Genomic DNA, 26541 nt, shown 5'->3' on the forward strand with positions numbered 1-26541 from the left:
TTCCCGTGTCCACCTCTCTCCGCTCTCCGGCTGTCCCGCGCCGCCCCAACCCCTCAACCCCAACCGCTGCAGCCAATCCGGGCTGCTGCTCCCACCTCCCCCTCCCCGCTCGCGCCACCCAAAACCCATGGAGCCCTAGCGTGGCCTGGCCCTCGCTCTGATGGTCCTCGCGGAGGCCCTGCGCGCGCGGCTGCTGGCCGCGCTGCGGCCGTGGCTGGCGTCGGACCCGGCGGAGCTGCGGGTGGATCCGGGCCTCCTCGCCCGCTCCCGCGCCGTCGCGCGCGGGGTCGAGCTCGACGCCGCCGCCGCCGCCGCGGGGGAGCCCGCGTCATGGCCCGCCACGATCGACCGCGCGGCCGCCGCCGAGGTCGAGCTCGCCGCCTCGCCCTGGGCCGCCCCCGCGGTCGACGCCGTCGTGCGCGGCGTCGACGTCGCCCTCACGCTCAGGTAGGTGCCGCCCGGCAAACTCCTCCTGCAACACGACGCTCGTCGAAATACTGATGGCAGGCACAGTAGTTGCGCCACTATTGTGCTTAACAATTATGGCATTGTGCTGAACAATCGTGGGCATTGTGCTGAACAATTGTGGGATTGTGGTCTCATGGAGGGTTTCTTATCGAGTTATTGTGGACTAGATGGCTTAGATAAGTGGGTGACAGATTATCCCTGTCGGTTTTGAAGGGAGCCTGCGCCGAAGAAGCAGCGGCCGGACTACAAGGAATGGGTTTCCAAGGAGAAGAAGAGAGTGCTCGCGTCGTTGGATCCTCAGGTAGGGCAGTTCCAACACTTTCCATTCATGTTCGTTACCCAAAAGTGCTTGCCAGTGAGCTAGAATTCTCTAGTTGTGTTATAGTGACGAGCTTATATTACTTAAAATGCTGATCAAAAGCTGCCTGCCGTGCCACTTGCCAGGGTGAGATGTTGCATGAGATGATTGAAGGTGTGGTTAACTCCCTGGAGGATAAGTTTGCTTCAGTGTTTGCCAGTGTGCTTCTGGACTGTGGTCAGGTGCGGTTTGATGATGTCACGATACAAGTTCGATACCTTGACGACTTCCATGTTTTTGTATTGAGGACGACTGACTTGCAGTTTGGCCCTGAGCTTGTTTTCCACAGCTCGCTGTTAAGAGGACTAGTTGGCTCTTTTATGTCATCCAGAAAGAAGAATAGCCTGCTTGTTAGATGTTCTGAGTTTGAGTTTCTGATGAAGGAGAATGATTGGGTAGATTGTTCTGCATCTTTCACTGGCATATCTGCTTTGGTTAAATTGGATAATCTGCAACTTGCTGGTTTTGGCATTCATGTTCGCAAAGCATGCTGGGAAATCTCACCAAAATTTGCTCCTTCATTGATGGTGATTTTGGATATCACAAGACAGAAGGAAGAGTTTGGTGTTAGGAATGGCAGAGAGCTTTGGAAAATCGCTGCACAAAAGCTTGACAGCTCAGTAGTCTGTCGACGGTTTTCTTAAGCAAGGCTGTAAGCTGTGCTGCTTTCTGGCGGCACTATGTTCATGCTTATGTACTGTTGTTGGCATTGGTAGGGTATCCCTCTGACAAGCTTATAACAAGGAACTGTGGTAGGGGATCAAGGAGCAGGAAACTCTGGAGTACTGTTAGGGATCAGTGGGAAACTGTTACTGATTTGGAGGAGAAAATCCCTATAGAAGCTATTGCTAGAGCACGGTGTGCTGCACGTTCAAAACTAATTGTGTCACAGCAACCAAGCAAGCAAGAGTCATCAGAAGCACTTATTGTTTCTTCCTTGCTGAAGATCCTCACACCCTTTTTATATTTATGGAGGTTTCTTGTGTTCATATGGAGGTCAGTGTGGGCAACTGTGGGCCCTGGAAACAAAGCATCATATTCATATATTTTTCCTGTCTCTACTCATGATGTAGACACGGAGCTTCAGCTCAGTGCACACCTTGGTGAACTCTCTTTAACCTTGTTACCTGTTGCTGATTGCTCCACTGATACCAAAAGATCAGACAAGAGAAACAAAACTTATCAGATTGATTTACCGGCAAATGTTGTAGTGAGGTCATCATGCTTACTTTACTCAGCTGGTTGCACCAGAAAATCATTGTTTTTTGTTGTTGGGGAACTGAAGACATGCCTTTCCGGTGTCCCAAAGTTGCTACAAGCAGATATTAGCAACAGTCCCAGGAGGAGTTCATCTTTTGGAACAGCAGAGTTCACTGAGGACACCGACTCTAGGATAATCCTCTGGAGCGACTCAGCTAGTAGGGACCTCTTCTCCCGACAACAACCCGACGGATCTTTTTACTGCAGCAATGATTTGTCCACTGACCTTATAAAGAGTACTATGGATGAGTTATGGTCAAATTGGATGACAGTTAGCAATCTATACAATGAATCGGGTGTGATCCATCATGAAAAGCCTTCTATTATTTTTGAATTCAAATATTTTCTCATTGATCCTTACAAATATATAAGTGGTTCTCAGCAATGTAGATTCACAGTTGGGAGACTAAACCTTGATTTGGATTATTTATGTGCTTCATCAACTTATCTGCTGTACAGACAGTTCATGCACCATAAACAGCCGAAAGAGCTAACTGGAAGATCAGCTGACCTTTCAAACAGTGCTGGCACCTATGAAGTGCCTACCAGTGGATTTGTTGACAAATTGAGATAATTTGATCACAGAATGAAGGTTGCAATGTTGGATGTGATTCCAGCAAATACTCTTCAAATTGTAGCATTGACTGCTGGTCCAAGTGTAAGGTTATTCTTTGATAAATATAATGTGCTGCAAAATAGCAAAGATGTATACAATCCCTTTCTTTCACAGATGAATAGCAAGTCCTGTATAGTTTTCAGTCTAGCATATGTGGAATGTGCTCTCTGGCCACCATCTCTATCTTCTCCTACTCTTCCAAGTGCTAATTCACATGCCAAAGAATCACGGAGCACATCTATTAGTGTGAAGGAGGCCAAAGAACATCAGCAACTACAAACAGAAAGTAGCGCAAGGAATGTTTATCCAGGGTCTATTGTGCTGGATGGTTGGTTCGTCTTTGCTGGCTTAACTCTTCTGATAGATAATCATAATCCTGAGGCCAATCAGCAGTCTCACATTTTTGGACCGATGTCGGCCAATTTACAGATTTCAACAAGCAGGTAGAATTGTCGAACACTCTTCATTTTCATGGGCGTGTGACTCTTTTTGGTGGATGTGTGACTCTAAAAAGATTTTGGTTCAGTTGTTACCTTAGTCTGATATTTGGTATGAGTATTGAGTTTGAAAGGTTATCTATGAGAGGTGTGAATAGTAGGCTAGTAGCATATAATACAAGAAGCAGTGATGAGCGAGACAACTTGTACTTTTAGATTAAAATTGTTCATTCTACCTGTTGTGGCCTCAGTTTGCATGATTTGAGTACATTTTGTTATAATTTTTGTAAGTAGCAACTCTTTTATTTCACCTTTCAGGAAGTATTTCTATTCCTTCTTTGGAGTGAGAGATGTTATCTCAACTAACTTAGGTGCAAGAATCGCTGGATGCATAGGTTTCGTCTGCATGGATGAACTCCTCATTGTTTGCCAGGTATGCACATTGGATTTATCAGTTTTCTTGAACATTACTAAGTCATATGTTTATTTATACTTATCTATATCTATACTTTGTGAGGGTTTTGAGACACAGTCATAGAAGAGCTGGATAATGCATGATTTAGATTCGCTTACCGTAGATGAAATCTCTTCCTAAACCATCCATAGCATATATTTTATTATTTTTAATCAAGTATTCTACTCCTTAAAATATCTGCTTTAACTAACTTTACATTACATGTACTTGTGGCATTTATCAACACTTTGCAGCTTATTGAAAGCATTCACCTGGAAATATTGAAGTCTGACCTAGGCAACATCAAGTATTCTGAGGATTTTATCGGAAGACTAGCATCTTTTTATAAAAAGGATATTAATGGGAGTATAATGGAGCTTGTTGAACATATTGCCCAAGAAGACAAAGTGGATCCTCGTGTAGAACTCAGTGTTGAAATGCAACTTGATTTGGAGTCAGCATACATCATGTTTAGTGCTTCATGTGATGTACTTCTCACAAATCCTGCTTTGTTTATCAACAGTTTTGTAAACTTCATCATCAGCTCATCTGTATTTGAGGGCATAGCAACACAGGAGTTACTTGATGTATTAGCTCTAGGTGTTGGGTTCTGCATCAGAAGTTCTTCTGTGAAACTTTTGCTCAATGGACAATGCACAGACTTCCTCTTTAGTCTGTCTGGAATTCATTGTGTGGTGTTAGAGAATCAAGGTCAAATGGGTATTTATAATGATATACATCAGCACAGAGACATATCTAGTGGCTCACTACATAGCGAGAACCAGCTCATTGTATCAGATTGCATATTCAATATTAGTGTTGGCCCCATGAATGTCAACTTGATTGATGAGAAACTGCAAGATGAATCAAGAAGCTGTTGCATTTCTTCTTTAGGAGTTTGGTATTCAATTAAAATTGAATTTACAGAGGTTTATGTTGGAGACTACAGCACACACAGTTACCTATCTGAGTTAAGTCAACGTAGCAAATATAAAATCTCTTTGTTGATTCATGATGATCTTCAGGTTGTCAAATGCAAAATCCAGGTGCGTCACTCTTCTTGAATCCTTTTCTGCCAATTCTGTTAGACAAATATGATTTCTTATTAGCTATATTGACATTATCTTTGCATGCCTTTAATGGCCATGAGCTTTCCAGATGTAAAGCATTTAGTTTGTTTCTTAGTTTTCCTAATTGGCACCCCATTTTTATTGTCCCGCTTTTAAGTCATATTCTTTATAACTGCAATTGACAGGGTGGCTTGATCTTTCTGGAAACAATTTCGTTAGCTAAGCTTGTTTTGTGTTGCAAAGTTTACTTTTGGCTGCTTGTGAATCTTCCACTGCGGGCAACGTCAAACTTAGTCAAAGATTCGGTAACTCCAATCTCTGCAGGAGGGAACTATATTGCTACCAGCAGAGATAGTGAGAGGGAGGCTGCAGCTGTGCCTTTAGGTGCTAATGTACAAATTGGGGAATCCCAGTTGAATGCCATCCAATGCCTTGATATCGAATTATCTCGTTTGTCACTAACTCTTGTTATTGCGGATAAATCAGGTAACAGGCTCATCCTGCTTATCCTCGGTTCAATTTTGCCGACAAACAGATAATTGTTATTCTTTTCCTGCATTTAGGTACATATCAGGGATTAACTTTTGAAGTTGATGCAAGTCTTCAACAAATATATCTTGGCATGAAGTTTTTGTTTGAAGTGAAGCGTCTTTCGATCTCCACTATTAGTAGTATTCACAAGAATGCCAATGAACAATTAAGAGATGTACCAGCACCTCGTTTCCGATCCAGCAAGGCTGCTGATCTTTCACCTCAATCTGAAATTCAAGAATATCTCCCATTTGTACAAGCAGACGACATGGATATTTATGATCATGATGCTCCTTCAAGCTCAACTTCTGCACTGGGAAGTTCAACAGGCAACACATCACTAGATTTTTCATCACATGAAAATCAAGTCCTGAAACATTTCTCTACTTTTATCAAGATCGAGAGAAAAAACTTTGATGGCGACTCCAGTTTGGTACACTTGAGTGGTGATTGGTCTGGAAGTGGACCTGTTTCTGGTTTGGAGGTGGCAATGTCACTCTCAAACATTGAGGTGATCCCTCTCCCTCAATCTTTCTCGCTCCTGGGCCTATTATCCTTTGCCTGTAATTTATGGGTGACTAAAAAACTCGACCTGCGAGGGGAAGAAACCCCTGAGCATTGAATAAGAGAAGACCTCTCATGCAGGCTGAGAAACCCCCCGAATCCTTGCCCCACCCTTACATAGGGGCGCCGTTACCCAAATGAGTGCGGACCGGGAGTCCGGGACCTTCCTTTATGCTTTGGCGTGGTGGCTGATGGATAAGTCTGTGTACTTGGTCTTTGTGGGGCTGCACAAGAGGAGATGCTCTTGCTGCAGCACGTTGTGCTTTGCTGCCCCTAGAGGACAGCAAGGATAGCATCTTGACTACCTTTCAGTTGGCATCTAGGACAGCATCTAGGACAGCAGTTAGGACTAGCAGTTAGCATCTTGGACTAGTGTCCTTAGCATCTAGCTTGGCTGCCCTGCAGCCCCTTGTATAAATGTATCCCCAGCCCCCCCTTGGGATGGCATGGCTTTGAGTTTGTGAATGAAGAAAAACCCAGAAAATTGCCCCAAGTTCATTGTCATCCTCTCAGCTCAATGAGAGTTAGAATTGAGCTTCTAACATCTGGTATCCGAGCCGTACTTTCCTGTAGGTTGGATATCTCTTGCTCCTCCCCTTCCCAAGCCGCTGTAGCAGCCCAGCCACCACCACCAGCAGCTAGCGCAGCAGCAGCAGCAGCAGCAGCTGCACCAGCAGCAGCAGCAGCACCAGCCGCTGCAACAGCAGCACCAGCTCCGGCTGCCTCTTCTTCCCCGTTCCCTTCCCCCTCTCCACGCAACAGCCCCTTGGAGGCGCGCCATGTCCGACGCACCGTCTCAGCGCTCGGTCGCCTCGAGCGCACGGCGCCAGCGAGACGCCGAGCTCGCCGCGGCAGAGGAGCGCAGGCGAGCGACGGCTCAAGCCGCTGCAGTAGCGGCGGGGGCGGCCAGGCTGGCTGCAGCGGAGCTGGCAGCGGCCAGGGCGGAGGTGGAAGCAGAGGAGGCGGAGGATGCAGCGCGTGCGGTGGGGGTCGAGGTTGAGACCTTGCGCGGCAGCCTCAGCGGCTCCATCACCGGCGACACCACCGCCGACAGGGACCTTGAGGAGTTGGCAAGGGAGAGGTCGCGGCAGCGGACCGCGCGGTGGGCAGCAGCCCACCCCCACGGCGGCGGCCCGGAGGCCGACACGCCCGGCGGCGGTCCAGGGGCCCGCGCGCCCCGCGGCGGCCTGGAGGGTGGCGCGCCCGGCGGCTGTCCAGGGGCCCGCGCGCCCGGCGGCGGCCTGGAGGGCGGCGCTCCCGGCGGCGGTCCAGGGGCCCGAGCGCCCGGCGGCGGTGGCGGCGCTCCTGGCTGGGGTGCGCGCGGCGGTGCCCCCGGCTACCACAGCCTCCAGGCGGTGGTCAGGGACGTCGGTCCCGGCGGTGGGTGGCCCACCCTCACCAAGACCAACTACGTCGAGTGGGCCGCGATCATGGAGGTGAAGCTCCAGGTGCGGCATATGTGGGAGGCAGTCCGGTACGGCGACGTCGACTACGATGAGGATCGACGGGCGCTGGATGCTCTCATCGCAGCAGCCCCGCCCGAGATGCAGTTCATGCTTTCCAAGAAACGAACTGCCAAGGAGGCCTGGGACTCCATCGCTGCGGCACGTATCGGCAGCGACCGCGCCCGCAAGACCACTCTCCAGGCACTTCGCAAGGAGTGGGAGAACCTGGCCTTCAAGCCAGGTGAGGATGTTGATGACTTCGCCCTCCGTCTCAACACTCTGCTGCAGAAGGTGGTGCAGTTCGGCGACGACACCTACGACGAGGAGAGAGCCGTCGAGAAGCTCTTCCGCTGCGTCCCCGAGAGGTACAGGTAGACCGCTCGCTCGATTGAGTCTCTGCTGGACCTCTCCACCATGACGATCGAGGAGGCGATAGGTCGCCTCAAGGTCGTCGACAGCGACGAGCCACAGCCTCCCTCGGGAGGCATCTCCATCGGTGGGAAGCTCCACCTCACTCAGGAGCAGTGGGAGGCTCGGCGCGGTGACAGGAGGAGGGGGGAGCCCTCTTCCTCGACTGGTGGCCGCAAGCGCGGCAAGCCGCGAAAGGGGCGCGGAGGTGCCCAAGCCGGGGCACGAGGGCGCGCCGAGGGTGGCGCCCGCGGAGATGCTCAGGGCGGCGCCGCTGACAGGCCCAAGGCGGCACGAGACGACGCCTGCCACAACTGTGGCAGGCCCGGCCACTGGGCCAGGGACTGCCCGCAGCGGAGGCGTGGGGGCCAAGCCCACGTCGCGGAGGTCCAGCCGGATGACGAGCCGGCTCTGTTCCTACTCCACGGGGACATGGAGCCGCATCCGGCGGCACCGCCTGTCACCGCTCTACTCCACCTCGACGAGCCGCGTGCCCGAGTTCTCCTCGGCAACGGCTCCGACGACGACAGGGTCGATGGCTGGTACCTCGACTCCGGCGCCACGCACCACATGACCGGGCGGCAGGAGTTCTTCTCCGACCTGGACGTCGACGTAGGTGGCTCCGTCAGGTTCGGGGACTCCTCCGTCGTGGAGATCAAGGGCGTGGGCTCCGTGATCTTCACCGCCAAGTCCGGAGAGCACCGGATGCTCACCGGAGTCTACTACATCCCGGCGCTGCGGAACTCCATCATCAGCCTTGGGCAGCTCGATGAGAGCGGCTCCCGCGTGGTGATCGACAGCGGGGTCCTCCGCATCTGGGACCACCGTCGCCAGCTTCTCGCTAGGGTGGTTCGAGGGAAGAACCGCCTCTACATCCTCCATGTCGGGGTGGCCCAGCCTCTTTGTCTTGCAGCTCGCAGGGACGACGAGGCATGGCAGTGGCACGAGCGCTTTGGGCACCTCCACTTTGAGGCCCTGAAGCGGCTCGGCGCCAAGGAGATGGTGCGAGGCCTCCCGTGCCTCGACCACGTGGAGCAGCTCTGCGACGTCTGCGTGCTGACGAAGCAGAGGCAGCACTCCTTCCCCCAGCAGGCGAGCTTCCGAGCCAAGGAGCGGCTCGAGCTCGTACACGGGGACTTGTGTGGCCCGGTGACACCGGTCACACTAGGAGGACGGCGCTACTTCCTGCTGCTCGTCGACGACCTCTCCCGCTTCATGTGGGTGATGATCCTCGGCAGCAAGGGAGAGGCTGCGGACGCCATCAGGCGTGCTCAGGCTGCTGCGGAGGCGGAGAGCGGCCGCAAGTTGCGCGTGCTGCGCACCGACAACGGCGGCGAGTTCACGGCGGCCGAGTTCACGGCGTACTGCGCGGATGAGGGCATCCAGCTCCACTACTCTGCGCCGTACAGCCCGCAGCAGAATGGCGTCGTCGAGCGGCACAACCAGACGGTGGTGGGGATGGCCCGGGCCCTCAAGCAGAGGGGCATGCCGGCCGTCTTCTGGGGAGAGGCGGTGGTGACGGCCGTCTACATCCTCAACCGCTCTCCCACCAAGGCACTCGACGGCATGACGCCGAATGAGGCTTGGCATGGGCGTAAGCCAGCGGTCTCCCACCTGCGGGTCTTCGGCTGCCTCGCGTTCGTCAAGGAGCTTGGCCACATCGACAAGCTCGACGACAGGAGCACTCTGGGAGTGTTCATCGGCTACGCGGAGGGTTCGAAGGCCTACTGCATTCTCGACCCGGAGACACAGCGTGTGCGCACGGCGCGCGACGTTGTGTTCGACGAAGGGCGAGGATGGGCGTGGGACAAGGCGGTGGACGACGGCTCGGCTCCGACGTACGACGACTTCACCGTCGAGTACGTCCACTTCGAGGGAGCTGGGGGAGTAGGCAGCTCTTCTTCGCCGAGCGTGCCTACCCCGGTCCCCGAGCCTCCACCGACTCCGGCGCCCGCCACACCGGTGGCACCATGCCCTTCAGCTACGACTCCGGCTGCGCCGAGTTCCTCGGCTGCACCACCACAGCCGGCGACGCCGCGCACTCCAGTACCGATAGCCACTTGTAGGGTCGAGATGGCGGACTAGAGGGGGGGTGAATAGTCCTTTCTAAACTAATTGCGCCGGCTAATCGAAACTTATGCAGAATTAAAACTATTCGCTTAGCTAAGACTTCACCCCTCTAACTATGACTCTAAGGCACCTCCAAAAAGATCCTACACAAAGCAAATAGAGTGCCAAGCTAGCAAGAGCTCTCCTAATAAATCTAATGCCAAGCCACACAAGTCTAAGCACTAGTACTTCACAAACCGGAGGAGCTCCTACATAACTCTAATGAGCAAAAGCACAAAGCCAAACCTAATCTCACTAGATGCTCAAGGACAAGGATACTCAATCCAAATCCAAGAGCTCAACTTACTTAGCTACACAATCTAAGCAAGAGTAACTAATTAAGCTACACAAGCTAACTATTTACACTAGAGAGCAACTACACAAGCACAAGATATAGATGAATGTAAATGCAAGGCTTGTGATTAGGAGAATGCAAACCACCGAGAAGAGTAGACAAAATTGACACGGTGATTTTTATCCCGAGGTTCACTTGGTTGCCACCAAGCTAATCCCCGTTGAGACAAGCTCCAAGGTTGCCACCGATCCTCTTGCTAGTGGTGACTCTCAAGTCACACTCTCCCACGTGGAGTGCTCACACCGAGCTCTAGCACATGATCCGTCCGGACCACTTGTTGCTATTCACGTCTCGCTCAACTAGAGTTGCTTTTCGCGGCTCCCGCGGGGTGAGCACAATACCCCTCACAATCTCTTCTCCGGAGCACCGCACAATCTTCTTGCGGGCTTCAACGGAGTCTCTTGCCACCAAGCCGTCTAGGAGGTGGCAAACTCCAAGAGTAACAAGCACACCGGCTTGCAACACGATCACCTAGTGCCACTCGATGCAAACTCTCAAAGCAATCGCACTAGAATCGCTCTCTCACTCGATCGGATGATTACTATCAAGTTAGAGTGAGTAGAGGGCTCTCAAGCACTCTCACACATGGACACCAAGTCCCCAAGGTGCTCAGCCACCTCAAATGGCCGGCCACACCCTCTATTTATAGAGGGAGGCCCCAAACTAGCCGTTACCTCACAACCCCGTCGAAACAGAGCACTCGCGGACTGTCCGCCTTACAAAAACCGGACTGTCCGCCATTCAAACCCAACGGCTAGATCTGTAAAGATAATGTGTCAGAGTCGACCGTTAGAGCCCTTCGCGGACTGTCCGCGCCATATTTGCGGACCGTCCGCCGTTCAGATACTCCGAGCACTCAGAGAGACAGCGTCTCTGGACAAACTTAAAGTTTGAGGGGCGGACCGTCCGCACCCCTTGAGCGGACCGTCCGCCCCTCACAACGTGCAACCCACCAGAAGCAAAAACGTCTCTGGTCATTTTCTCAACTGACCGGCGGACCGTCCGCTCCCCAATGGCGGACCGTCCGCCCTTCACTCTTAAATCCCACTAGGGACCCAACACGTCTCTGGTCAAAAAGTTAAGTGACCTGCGGACCGTCCGCGTCCATGGGCCGGACCGTCCGCAGTCCAACCTTTCAGCCCCAAGCCAGAGAAACAACCTCTCTGGACGATTTTTCTAAAACACCTTCGGACTGTCCGCGCCCCAGGAGCGGACCGTCCGCAGTACGGCCTTCAAGCCCAAACAGAGCTGCAACCTCTCTGGACAAAAAGAATTAAGCTAGCGGACCGTCCGCACAACAGGGCCGGACCGTCCGCCCGTCAATTCTTTTTCCCTCAAGTTGATCAACATCAACTCCAACTCTTTCTCCTTTGCAAATGTGCCACCACCACCACGTGAACAACACCATGTGCATGTGTGTTAGCATTTCACAATCATTTTCAAAGGATTTTCACTTGATCTCACCACGCCACTCGATCCTAGCAACATCGCAATGTTAGATCGCTCAAGTGGCACTAGATGACCGATATGCAAACAAGTTTGCCCCTCTTGATAGTACGGCCATCTATCATAAATCCGGTCATGCACTTCTCTACACAACCTTTGACCGGTGAAATGAAATGCCCTACAAGTCATACCTTTGCCTTGCGCATTTCATTTCATCTTTCCAAATGTTGATGCCACAAGCACCAAACTCCATCAAGCCTTTTGATCATCTTCATGAGTCAACACTTGGCTTGATCTTCCTTGAATAATATGATCCACTCCATATCATTACATGACCTCTTTGGTCCATCGATCTTGACCTTGCTCGCTCTTCACCGTTGCCTTGGTCCATCGGCGCCAAGTCTTGCCCAAGCTTCACCGCCTCGCGGTCCCTCGCTTCAAAGCCTTGACTTGTCCTTCTCCATTGCAACCGGTCCATCAAGCCAAGCCTTGTCTTGATCTTCTCCACTTTGGTCACATAACTCCATGTCATGTCTCATATGCAATGAGCTCCTCGATCACACTATATGAGGATAGCATCAACCTTTAGCCATTTCTCCTCCATGGCACACGTTGCTCATACTAGTGTCTTTGTGTGGACTAATCTCCTGTGTATCTCAACATAAACACTTATTAGTCCACCTAAGTTGTCACTCAATTACCAAAACCAAACAAGGGCCTTTCACCACTCCTCCAGGCCCGTCTACTTCGACACCTGCTCGTGCTGAGCACAGTCCGGTGGAGTTCGCTACTCTGCTCTCTCACGACGAGGAGCGCGTCGACGCGTATCATGACGGCGAGCCGTTGCGGTACCGTACGATGGAGGACCTTCTCGGTGATCAGCCGGTGCCGGGACTGGTGCCTCACGACCTGGAGGCACAGTTGCACCTCGCGTGCGACGACAGCGAGCCTCGGTCTTTCGCAGAGGCCGAGGGACACGCGGCATGGCGTGCCGCGATGTAGTCGGAGATGGACGCGGTTGAGAAGAACCGCACTTGGGAGCTTGCTGACCTCCCTCGCGGTCACCGCGCGATCACCCTTAAGTGGGTGTTCAAGCTGAAGAGGGATGAGGCCGGCACCGTCGTCAAGCACAAGGCTCGCCTGGTGGCACGAGGTTTCGTGCAGCAGGAGGGAGTCGACTTCGACGATGCCTTCGCTCCCGTGGCACGGATGGAGTCCGTGCGACTCCTCCTTGCGCTAGCTGCCCAGGAGGGCTGGCGTGTCCATCACATGGACGTCAAGTCGGCGTTTCTCAACGGCGACTTGAAGGAGGAAGTCTACGTGCACCAGCCGCCGGGGTTTGCGATCCCCGGCAAGGAGGGTAAGGTGCTACGTCTGCGCAAGGCCCTCTATGGCTTGCGGCAGGCCCCGAGGGCGTGGAACGCCAAGCTGGACTCCACGCTCAAGGGGATGGGCTTCGAGCAAAACCCGCACGAGGCGGCCATCTACCGGCGGGGCAAAGGAGGCAATGCCCTGCTGGTGGGTGTCTACGTCGACGACTTGGTGATCACCGGCACCAAGGATGCGGAGGTGGCGGCGTTCAAGGAGGAGATGAAGGCCACCTTCCAGATGAGCGACCTGGGGCCTCTCTCCTTCTACTTGGGGATCGAGGTGCACCAGGACGACTCCGGGATCACACTTCGACAGACCGCCTACGCCAAGCGCATCGTCGAGCTCGCTGGGCTCACCGATTGCAACCCAGCTCTCACTCCGATGGAGGAGAGGCTGAAGCTGAGCTGTGACAGCACGGCAGAGGAGGTGGACGCTACTCAGTACCGGCGCCTTGTGGGGAGTTTCCGCTACCTCGCCCACACACGGCCGGACTTGGCGTTCTCCGTCGGCTACGTTAGTCGGTTCATGCAGCGACCGACGACGGAGCACCAGCAGGCCGTGAAGAGGATCATCCGCTATGTTGCGGGGACTCTCGACCACGGTCTCCACTACCCGAGGTGCCCTGGAGCGGCACACTTCGTCGGGTACAGCGACAGCGACCACGCCGGCGACATCGACACCAGCAAGAGCACGAGCGGGATCCTCTTCTTCCTCGGCAAGTGCCTCGTTAGCTGGCAGTCGGTCAAGCAGCAGGTGGTGGCCTTGTCCAGCTGCGAGGCCGAGTACATAGCGGCCTCCACTGCGTTGACTCAGGCGCTCTGGCTCGCTCGACTTCTTGGTGATCTACTCAGCAGAGACACTGGAGCAGTGGAGCTCAGGGTGGACAGCAAGTCCGCTCTGGCCTTGGTGAAGAACCCCGTTTTCCACGAACGGAGCAAGCACATCCGGGTGAGGTATCACTTCATCCGAGGCTGCTTGGAGGAAGGAAGCATCAAGGCGAGCTACATCAACACCAAGGATCAGCTTGCGGACCTGCTCACCAAGCCCCTTGGGAGGATCAAGTTCCTTGAGCTCTGCTCCAGGACCGGGATGGTTCAATCTTCCCACAAGACGACGCACAAGACTTAGGGGGAGAATGATGGATAAGTCTGTGTACTTGGTCTTTGTGGGGCTGCACAAGAGATGCTCTTGCTGCAGCACGTTGTGCTTTGCTGCCCCTAGAGGACAGCAAGGACAGCATCTTGACTACCTTTCAGTTGGCATCTAGGACAGCATCTAGGACAGCAGTTAGGACTAGCAGTTAGCATCTTGGACTAGTGTCCTTAGCATCTAGCTTGGCTGCCCTGAAGCCGCTTGTATAAATGTATTCCCAGCCCCCCCCCTTGGGATGGCATGGCTTTGAGTTTGTGAATGAAGAAAAACCCAGAAAATTGCCCCAAGTTCATTGTCATCCTCTCAGCTCAATGAGAGTTTGAATTGAGCTTCTAACAGTGGCAGGCGAGGGGATTTTTTTTTAAAAAAAATAAAGAGAACTAGCAGTTTTGAAAAAAAAATAATAAGTAGAGAATACAAGAAGAATGAGGAGAACTAGCATCATTTAACACCATCTTGTAGATTCTGGACCAAATTGTTTAAATTGTTCTTTCATCTCAGTGTTCAGAACTGGAGCTTGCTTGGCACATTTGTGCCAGCATATTACTACTATTTTCATCATAAGTACTTAGACAGTGTCATATGCTAACACACTTGTTTTCAGCTAGGCATAGTTTGCCCTCTTCTAATCATGATACCAAAAGTTCTTATTTAAGAATGCATCTTTTTGCCAATATGTACCATTTTCATCCTCTTCTGTGGCATGCACTCACTTTTGGAGAATGAATTGGAAATATCTTGTTAGAATATGGAAATGCACCCATCACATTACATGAGTACAAAACATTGGGTCATGGCTATCCAAGTTATGTTTGGACCAAGTCTACTGCACATTTTCTTCTATGAATTGACCAATGAGTAAACCTTCTATCCGCAGATGGTCTCGTCATTACTTGCACCTTTACATGGGATAATGAGTTCTGGCTCAACCCAGAAGGAAATACAGTCTGGTGGCACCACTCACCAAACACCGCTAGATAATATGGATTATACTATACCTGATGGTAATTCCGCTTAATGACAGATGCATGCATCTTATGGATCTAAAATTCACTGTGCTAATCTATGTATTACTTCTTTAACAGGAGCAATTGTTGCTATAAGGGATCTTAATCAACAGATGTATGTATCAGTCAAAAACACTGGAAATACATACCAAGTGGTTGGCGCGTACCATTATTCCCTTGCTGGTGAACACGCATTATTTGAGGTTATAGCTTGATACCTGTACACTGGAATTAATTTCTCTATTTAAGGTTATAGCTTGATATGTATATACTGGAATTAATTTCCCACTATTAATCATAGTCATCTACAAGGGATGATATAAAAAGATTATTTCACCTCTTTTTTCAGGTGAAACACCATAAGAGATGGAGATCCAATGCTCAATGCATTTCTCTTTTATCTTTATGTGCAAATAATGAAGGCAAAGAGCTGGCACTTAGTTTCTCCCAAGGATCAGATTTTGTGGAAATTTCATTTTATGTTGAGAAGCCTTGTTCAATTTGGAGCACACTTCCTTTCCGAATTGATAATTTTGATGACGATGGTGATGATGCAAAATCTTACAAGGTTATACCAAGAAGTTCATACCATCTTGTCAACAAGAAAAACAATTATGGCATTGCATTTGTTGATGGCTTGCTAGAGTTTGTGAAAAAACCAGCAAATCCATTTAAAGTGCAAGTTTTTGACGAGTCTATTTTTTCTGATGTTGCAAGACTCATTGTTCCCCACATGAATTTGGATAGTGACACTTATTTAGAAGTGGAAGATGATGTGCCTTTTTCTGCGAGGGATAGATTGGCGAGTGATGCAAGTTCTCAACATGTAATCGTCAGTGTTGACAAAATTGTTTTTACCATCACTAATGAAGTGTTTGATACTGATAATGTTTTCCCACTTGTGCAAGCTAGCATAAGTGATATCCGTGTTGTTACACAAATATTCCCATCCAAAATCAGGATTCTAAGTTCATTTAAAGTCTCAGGGCAGTACTTCAATGCACGAAGAAATCTGTGGTCAGTAATCTGTAACTCCTGTTTCCTGTCTAATTGCATTTTGCTGGTTTCTTGCAAACTGGTGAGGGGACTTGAAATTAAATCGTTGCTATGTGACACACAGGGAAGAACTCATCTCTCCTATTGCCTCCTATACGTTCTTTCGATCTAGGTTTTTTACCCCAGATCCAGTTACTAAGTATGGAAAGATGCCCATCCGTTTCTTCTTTCACTTGAAGCAGGTGCAATACTTTATAAATATGCCCATTTCAACTACACATAAATGTTTAGCTGTAATATAGTTTAATCTCACCTTCATTCTTTCTTTTGACAGAAGGCTCATCTTCCTTCTTGCAGGTGGATATACTTATTAATGAACTTTCAGTTGACATCCTTCTATATTTGGTTGGGAAGTTAGACTTGATGGGTCCATATGCTGTCAGAAGTTCAGCTATCTTTCCTAACTCCTGCAAGGTTTAAATTAAAACTTCTATTTATATTATTCAAAATTCTAGCAATAATTGGTTTTCATTTTGGATACTTTTTTCTTGAATACGCAGGAGATCATTTTGGATACATGAATATGAATTGCAGTATTATGTTTACCATTCTAATGATATGATTGATAGCTTTGAGACTCATATCTTGCCATATACTACACCGTGTTACATATATGCTGTGTTGCATATTGCATATATACTTCTGATTTGTTTGTCTTTTCACTAATGCCTCTTTCTTGAGATATGAACATACTACCCATTGTTTCTGCAGATAGAGAATGGCTCAAGGCTGGCACTTGTGTGCAATTTTAAAGATAATGGGGATGCAATAGTTCCTGGACAACAGTCAATTTCAGTTTTGTTGAGGTCCGTTTATTTTGTTGGTTACCTAGATCATTCTCAACATCTTAGCAAGGGATATGTTTTGTACATTGTCATCAATGGACAATGGATAGCTTCTGACTAATTTAGTTCTCTGGATATTCATCCTTCCCTTGCACTTTTATATTCTACTACTGTTATGGTTGACACTCTATGTTTATACATCCTCCAGGCACTTCACATTTGATGATAATATTTCACATGATCAAAACATGGTTTCTATTTGCTTATTTAAAGAAGGGTTATTTTCAACTATTCCAATCAGCATTTCTCTCCACGAGTCTGGCGTTTTCGCATGGAGGACCCGCATATCACCTGTCAAAGGTATTTCTTTCAGCAAATATTCATCCATCGAAATAACAGTGTCAGTTTTGTGATTAATGTTTTGAAAGTGTTCTTGATCTGAACATGTGTTGCTTGATTTTAAAAAATATTTTGGTTTGAATTTTGAACAACTTTTCCATTACCTCTGTAGACTTGAGAAGCTTTTCTGGACCATTTGTTGTGGTCAAGGTGTCCCAGAATTCTGAGGTACGAAAGCAAATGATTTGTAGTTTACCTTACATATGACTATCATATTCTGATTGTGGTTTCTAATAGTTAATGTTAACTAAATACAGGAAGGCTTATCTCTTTCAGTTCAGCCTTTGTTAAGGGTCTATAATAAGAGTGACTTCCCCCTTGAGCTTCGGTTTCAGAGGCCAAACAAAACTAATGAAGAGGCAGCATTTGTCACAGTTAGAAGTGGAGACATGGTCGATGAATCTACTGGAGTATTTGATGCCATGGATTTATCTGGTGGATCAAAAAGAGCATTGATGTCTCTAGCTCTTGGCAAGTAACTATACTTTATCTTGGCATGAAATTTGTCCTCATTTTGCATGATGATTTAGCTCCTAATTCATTGAATGGTGAGGGATGTAAAATTGTTGGAGAAAAGGGGTAGGAAAGGTCCTCCGTAGGGCCATACCGCCATAGTATGCATAAACTTTACTTAGTTTTCTTTGGATATTCATCTTCCCTGTTTAGTGTCTATTCAGACACTATCTTCCATCCACCCTTCTAAAGATGGCTGTGCAGTGGTGTTTTTTATTCTTGTTAGCATAGCTTACCTTGGGACAGTGGTGGTAACTAGGAAGTTTTTGATTTAAGCATTAGTGATTTAGTGTAGTGTTAATCCTGCATACCATTCTTTGCGAACATACTTATTCCACGGACATCCTCTGTGTGCAACTTATGCAAGAAAGCGTTCCCATACTAAATGCCTTCATGGGTAGATTTTTAGGTACTATTCACCTTGCACACAATAATTATATGCATACTTGTGAAGCCTAACAGAAAAGCAAATTTTACTTGCATTTGGGATTTCCCTCTCATATTGTAAAAACATGTTTCGTGAGTCGTGACCCATGTGTGTGTATATATGAGTGTTATTGTTGTATCAATTGAATAGGCAAGCAGTGCTTGTCACGGACCCCTCTGTTGGCGCCAGTTAGCTGCTCAGGTTTAGTGTCACCTTGCCTATGGAAGGAGGCCATTCCCCCCTTATAAGGGAGAGTATCCCTCTCCTATCAGTCCGGGCTTTTGGGAGGAAGTGGGCTCTTGCCTTGTAAGTGGTCCATGTGCGCATAAACGTTTGAACATATGGACAAGTGTTGGGCTGGGCCTGAGTGGACGCTAACAATTGGTATCAGAGCTAGGCATTGCCATGCCCGCCTGGGGGGCTTCCCAGGGGGATGGGATGTCACGGACCCCTCTGTTGGCGCCAGTTAGCTGCTCAGGTTTAGTGCCACCTTGCCTATGGAAGGAGGCCATGACCCCCTTATAAGGGAGAGTATCCCTCTCCTATCAGTCCGGGCTTTTGGGAGGAAGTGAGCTCTTGCCTTGTAAGTGGGCCATGTGCGCATAAACGTCTGAACATATGGACGAGTATTGGGCTGGGCCTGAGTGGACGCTAACAGTGCTCTAATATTCAAATATTGACAAGTCATGCAGTCTGTGTCCAAATTGTAAACTAAGTTCAGATATTTATCATTCCATATACATATCATGTGTTATGTGTAGTTCATGCTTCTTTTTGTTGCAATCCAAGTGTGCATGAGCCTAAAATGGCAAGTATTCAGATCAAAGGTAGTAATTTTGAATACCACACCTATCTGATAGCTGTTCAACCGATTTCAGGAAATTTTATGTTGTCAATTAGACCAGAGATTTCAGCATATTCTGAAAATATTAGCCAGCCATCTTCAGTGAACTGGTCAGAGGACATAACTGGTGAAAAAGCTATCCGGTTATCTGGGGTTATAGAAAAACTTAATTATAACTTAAGAAAATCCCTCAATGTTGATTCCATGAAGTCTTCTTTCAGCTCTTTGAGTTGCCCTGTTTTTGTCGATGGCCATCATGTTACAGATCTTCATTTTTTAATTCATACCCTGGGTAGAGATGTGCCCGTTCAGCCTACAAATGGAACTCGTCTATCTGAATGAAGTTCACCAGTAACTTTACAGGTCCAGAGAGAAATTTTTGTATACCCAACTGTACAAGTACATAATTTCTTGCAAACAGACATACATGTGGTTCTGACAGATTGCCAACAGGGTAATTTCTTATCCATGAATATTCAGTTATGGAAAAGTGGATGTTCCTATTGAAGGAAGCCAAAACAAAAGATGATATATTTTACTTATTCGTTTCTATAATACAGGAAATGCTGTAGAAGATAACTTTGGCAGCATTGGCAAGCAGGGAACGATTTCAAGTGGTTCAAGTGCTTATTTCTATGTGAATCCTTCCCTATTTAATTTCTCGGTCACACTAATTTCATATGGTTCAAAGTCTATGACAGTTAGTAGTAGTGAGTGGGTTAAGAGAATGCAAAAGCAAACAAGTAGAGCTCAGTTTCTTGACATGCTACTAGAATTTTATCCTGGGAAGTTTCATTCTTCTTTAAGATTATTACGTCAGGAGAAAGGCCTGCTGGAGGTAGGATGATGATTTTTATGTTGTTTTCTTCTCAATTTCCATTGATATCTTATGAAGCTGTATGCCTTCGGGAATTAAGAAGTCTGAAGATATCAAATGATCTACCTGATAGTCAATCTATTGATTGTGCAGGTTGCTCTATTCACAAGATACACATTACATAATACCAGTGACCACCCCTTACAATGCACATCTGCCCATCAAAAAGCACTGCCTGCGTATGTAAATCTGATTATTAGGTAAGCATTCGTGCTTACATGGTTTATTCATGAAATGCTGAAATGTTGCAGGGCGGAATCAGGAATGAACAATATCAATCTTCCTCTCCAACATGGATGTATTTTGCCCTCAATGTCGATGAGCTCCTGGTTTATAAAGTAAGCAGTCACATTGAGCTTTGTTTTCTGTTCATTGAAAAATGATTCTTGATTCAACACAGCGGCTAGGTAGTTTGCACAAAATTTCATTCAGTCAGTCTTATGTCGAAAGTTTGCTTTCACAAACTTTCGCAAATAGTCAATCCATTATGGTTGTGGATTGTTCCTAGCCTCAGCTGGTTTGTTCTTCTAGCCCTAGCCTGGCGGTAGACTTGCCTGACCATGAAAACAATTATTTCAGTACTGTAGATAATGTTTGATATATTGCCGTAGATAATGTTTGATATATTGCCAATTTGCCACCTGCTGTGCTATCATTATTCATATGGCTGGTTTAGGGGGTTCCTGCCAGAAAGTTCATAAACAGCATCTGTGGATTGTCTATTCAATGTGTTCCAACTTACAGATGTGTTTTTTTTTCAAACTTTTGCATTTTGTATTCAAGGTGTGAGCCATTTAATTCATTTTTGGTTATTGAGAAACATTCCCACATTGTCTATGATTATTCTGGGAAAAAAATGTATCGTGTTAGCATAAAAACAGAGCAGTATTCTTTCCTGGCGCCGAGTCCACAAAACATGTTTAACTATGTAACATGACAAGGGCTTATATATGTCAGGTCAAGCAAATTACGAATAAGCCTACATAGTGAGAAAGGATCAGAAGCTATTATTGATTTGGAAGCATTGTCTGGCTTCACTGAATTTTGTCTAGAGATCCAAGACAATATAGTGCCTCATCGTATGGCAGCTTTTGGATTGTCTTTACAACCTGTTATGTATAACTTGCCTGTGCCATCACAAGTTGTACTAATTGTTCCAAGATATGTTGTTTCAAACGAGTCTGGTGATGCAATTGCCGTTCGCCAATGTTTTGTTGAGGTGTGCCACTTTTTCTCTAACATGTATTGATACATTCATTAACTACCCTCGCCTGATGCTAATGGTTTTGGTTACAACTTCTGTAGCATGAGATAGATGGATTGACTGTTGAAGCTAAACAGCGGGCTACCTTACAGACATGGAAACCTGGGAAAAAGTGAGAAATAAACTACTTTGATTTATTTGTTAAGAAGCACATAAATGTGTTTGAGGATTCTCACATTTTCATCCAGTTTTGTCCAAAAGAACCTGGATTCGGTTGGTCTGGACCAATCTGTGTTTCATCAATTGGCCGTTTTTTCTTGAAATTTAGAAGATCAGATGACATGATCACAGATGGTATCAAAAGAGACCCCATAAATGATGGGAAGCTGAAACTGTTTGATGTTGTTCAAGAAACCACTTCTTTTGTCTTGCACTTCACTAAACCACCGAAGGTTACACTACCGTACCGAATAGAAAATTACTTGAATGAAGCATCTATCATGTATTTCCAGAAGGTGCCAATCTTTTGATAGTTCTATCATTTTATTCTATCACAAAACAAATCATTACCCGGATATTACTGATATAAATATAATTTTTTCTAGGATTCAGTTGAATCAGACGTATTATGCCCTCAAGAGTCAGAACAGTACACTTGGGATGACTTAAGTTTACCTCGCAAATTGGTTGTGCGCATTGTTGGTAAGTTCTTAACTCCTAATTCTATAGAGTTACTACATCTGTTGCATCATGTATTATGTTGGTGGTGGTTACTACTTACTAAGTACAAAACCAATAAAGAAACTGCATTAATGTTCGGTATTAAAATATTTCATGTCTCTGCAAGCACTTTTTTACTGTTAATCCTCTTTTTTCCTTGTGTTTTTTGTGGGGTTTTCATGGCTACCATACCCTAACTTGCTTGGGATCAAAAGATTTGATGTTATTGTTGTTGTCGTCTATGCAAAAAGAGTGACAATGCACAACTCAGCCCCTTGAATACCCCCCAAATTTGGAAGATACACAGTCATGTGTATACAAATAGGCAGAAAGTACCCTGCCTTAGAGAATAACCGCATGACTAGGCATAACAATATGCAACACCAATTCTCAGCAAAGTACTAAGCCAGCAGTCACTTTACCACTTAATACTTGATAGTAAACAGATTGTAGGGACAAGTGAGCCTTACATATTTATGGATAGTAGGTATTAGCAATCGTTAATGTCACATTGTGTGTAATATAAATTGAATGAAATCCAATACTGTTGACTACTACAAAGAGTTACCTGCGATTTTTTTTCTCGAACTCGCAGGAGAGTACCTGTGATTTTGTTTTGGTTATTTGAACTAGTAAAGAATAGAAATGAACTGACCACATCAATGGTGTGAAACAAACTAAGTTGCATTGTGCTAATATTTAGGAAGATATTGTTGGTGAGATGCCCTTATTATTCACATGACTTTCTGGTCCTAGTCTTCCTTGTCCTGTGAAGTCTTTTCTGGCCTACACATTGGTGCTTTTCGCATTTGTTATGGGCCTTCTCTATTCATAGCTTGTAACATTATGATTGATTTTCTCCAGATACACCTGCACTGCGTGAAATTAAAATAGATAAAATCAGTCCATGGAAGCCATTTTTGAAGATGCGGCAAAATAGCAGGCTCAACCTGGATTTCTCGTTCAGTGATGGACTCAGTTCAAGAAAACAAAGATTTGATGAATCGTTTGGACTGAGGGTGTTCAAAATTGGTTATGAAGTATATGCTGATGGTTTAACAAGAGTTCTACGAATATGTGAACATGCAGATAATCCCGAAATCGAGAAAATTCGACGGCCAATATCTAGCCTACAGTTCAGAATTTCTTATGTGTGTATTCATCTTCTTGACAAGGGCCAGGTTTGTTCCTTACTTCCTTTTGATTTCCTCCTGGCATAAGTGTGAAACCACCTTTTCATAAATTGTGTCAGCAATTCTATTCATATTTGCAAGTCAAACTCAGCCTCAGATTAATCGTCTGTTCATGTTTACCTCGTTGAAGATTGGGGAAAATGTCCAATTGCCATCTACAATATTATCAGCAAGGCTTCAGCATGTATCTGCTGATTCAATTGCCACAGAAAGCTTCAAACATGTATCTATTGCAATTCATGTAAGTAGTGGTCCTCTGCAATTTTATATTTTTCAATGCAAACAATGCATATAGCTAGACTAACTATTGACCAGAATAGAGTTTACAATTTTTGTACCCTTCTTTTTGTATGTTTACATTTGGGGTTATATATATATATATATATATATATATATATATATATATATAACTACAGTCAGTGAATGTGGATGAAAAATGAGATGGAGCTTCCTTTGGGTCAATTCTTAGGAGGAACAAGCTTCAGGATGCTGCTCTCGATGAAAATATTCTTCGTATAGTCTCTGTACTGAATTCAACCAACAACAGTGTCAAACAAATACAGTATTGTTCGATTATTCTACAGGTAACTTAAGTGGTGTGCTCCTTCCTAACATCCACAACAGTCCGTTTTTAAAGACTCCTGTTAGTTATTTCATCCATTGTTAACTTGTGGAATATTGCAAGAATCATAAATCCTCTTAACAAAGGTACGATGTCACAGCCTATTGATTTGAAGATTGATGAGGATACATTAATGAAGCTAGTACCATTTTGGAGAGCATCCCTTGCTCCTTCAGGAACACCTAGTACACAGTTTTATTTCAGACATTTTGAAGTACATCCAATTAAGGTGCTTTACTCGTTTTATTTCACATCTGTAATTATCACGTGGTATTAATTTTGAAACACTGATTGGCTTTTCTTATGAATGCAATGGTCTAAAGATTATAGCAAGCTTTCGTCCTGGCAGCCGACGCACAACTTATAGTTCTGCTCAAGAGGCTCTGAGAGCACTGCTGCATAGTGTTATAAAGGTACGTTTTTAAGCATCTTTCATCTGTTGTCAAGTGTACACCTTGTCAACTATAAAAGGGACTCTTTCATTACTTTTTATCGAAGTTTCATCTGATACCTTATTTCATTTTCAGGTGCCTGAGATTAGCAATTCAGCTGTGGAGCTCAATGGGGTTCTCCTAAATCATGCCTTAGTTACATTCCGTGAGCTACTTCTGAAATGTGCTCAGCATTATTCATGGTAAATCTTTTCCATTTCTTACACCATCATCTGTTGAGTCTTGATTACCCAAATTAATGAATATTCTTTGAGTAATTGGTAGGTATGTCTTGAGGGCAATCTACGTAACAAAGGGAAGCTCATTGCTTCCTCCATCATTTGCCTCAATTTTTGATGACTCTGCTTCATCTGTTCTTGATGTTTTCTTCGACCCTTCTGATGGATCGCTCAACGTCCCTGGGCTTACCATAGGTAAAAGATAAAAAAACTATGTTCTCATATTTGTAGGAATACTCCATATTCATCGTAATATATTGAGCTAAATAGATACTAACTGTTGGAAAATTACTTGATTGGAGCTCTACTAATGGGTTATTGGTTTGCATCTAAAATATACTGTTATATTGTCTGTTATAGATTTTAACTTATGTCTTGCTTTAATTATTTCTGGATTGTGCAAGCATGTTTAAATTTATAAGCAAAAACATGAAGTCAGGCGGTTTTTCTGGAACAAAGCGATACCTTGGTGATCTCGGGAAAACTGTGAGCTTCCAAAACTTACTGGTTGTATCAATAATGTCTTGGGATTAATGTAATGTCGAGTCTTCTGTAGGTTAAAACTGCAAGTTCGAACGCTCTCTTCGCCGCTGTCACAGAAATTTCATATTGTGTCGTGAGAGGAGCAGAAACAAATGGTTTGAATGGCATGGTATTTACTCTCTTTACATGAACTCATGCGTGCCACTTGTGCTTTTTTATTCCCTTAAAGGAAGGAAGACACATGCAATTAGACTAAGTAGACCAACAGACTTCCTCCTTACAGCGATAACATTATTAAGCATTTTCTTCTTTTGTACATAGGTTACTGGTTTCCACCAAGGCATTTTCAAGTTGGCCATGGAGCCATCTGTATTAGGACAGACTATAATGGAGGGAGGTCCCGACAGAAAGATCAGACTCGATCATAGCCCCGGACTCGACGAGGTTCTGCCTCTTTTGCTGATTTCAAATCTTTGTGATTCGGATTATGTTACCAATTTTAACATTTCCCGTACCATCCTTCAGTTATACATCGAAGGGTACCTACAGGCTATGTTGGATGTCGTGTATAAGCAAGAATACCTCCGTGTCAGGGTGGTCGATGACCAGGTAACTTTCTTTTATCCATTTGCTTTTTGCAACCTCCTAAATGTTATTCACCTAGAAATTTTGTTTTGTTTTCCCCGAACATCGAAATACTGCAGTTTATCTGAGCAATCTAATGCTGGACTCTTTACCTTCCAGGTTATCCTAAAGAATCTACCACCAAACAGCGCCTTGATAAACGAAATCGTGGACAGTGTCAAAAGCTTTCTTGTGAGCAAGGCGTTGTTGAAAGGAGACTCTTCTACGCTCCATCCGCTGCGCCATCTGCGAAATGAACATGTAAGTTTCATCTTCACACGAAGGGATACCTTATGGAAGGTGCCACCTGCTGCTGAGTGTAACTGACCTCACAACTGCCTGCAGGAATGGAGGATCGCGCCGACTGTGCTGACTCTGTGCGAGCATCTGTTTGTGAGCTTCGCCGTGCGCGTGCTCCACCGGGAGGCCAGCAAGGCCATCGTGGGAGTCATGACGAGAGCAAAGAAACCCACCGCTGGAGAGGGCGAAGGCGACCCATCGTCCGGCGGAGTCCTGTCGAAGCCGAACAGGCTGTGGACTGTCGGGAGGTTCGCGGCCTCAGGCATGGTCGCCTACGTGGATGGCCGGCTGTGCCGGCACATACCCAACCCCATCGCAAGGAGGATCGTGAGCGGGTTTCTACTAAGCTTCATCGAAAGCAAGGGCAACGAATAGGCAGGCAGGGTACACATGGCATCGCGTTCTGCACCTGCAGTTTAAGTTATTACCACGGTGAATAGGAACGCACGTCGCACAAAGAACTGATGTAATGATGTGTGTGGTAGCGCACGTGGCCGCTCACTGCAACATGTAGAGTTGTACAGAAATTTTGACCGCGCCGCGCACGTTTGGTGTAAACACTGGGACGGGCAGTAAATCCGTAATTACCATCCCTCTCTAGTTACATTCCGATGACGTTGTGAACTTGTAAGTCCCAGACCGTGCTCCCTCTGCTGTACATAGCCCTTCGGTTGCTACTCCTATGGAGAACTCTTCTGTAGCCTGTACAAATGTTACGCTCCACCCAGGGAGGAAGCCCCAAAGCCCCACATCGCAGCATTCGTCTCACCTCT

At 46.6% G+C, this 26541-nt stretch overlaps 1 pseudogene; it reads left to right on the plus strand.

The window, feature by feature from the left end:
• Nucleotides 1-26451, plus strand: LOC120699980 (annotated as a pseudogene).
• The last annotated feature ends 90 nt before the right edge of the window (nucleotides 26452-26541 follow it).

The sequence above is a fragment of the Panicum virgatum genome, chromosome 3K (genome assembly GCF_016808335.1).
Source record: "Panicum virgatum strain AP13 chromosome 3K, P.virgatum_v5, whole genome shotgun sequence".
NCBI classification, from domain to species: Eukaryota; Viridiplantae; Streptophyta; class Magnoliopsida; order Poales; family Poaceae; genus Panicum; species Panicum virgatum.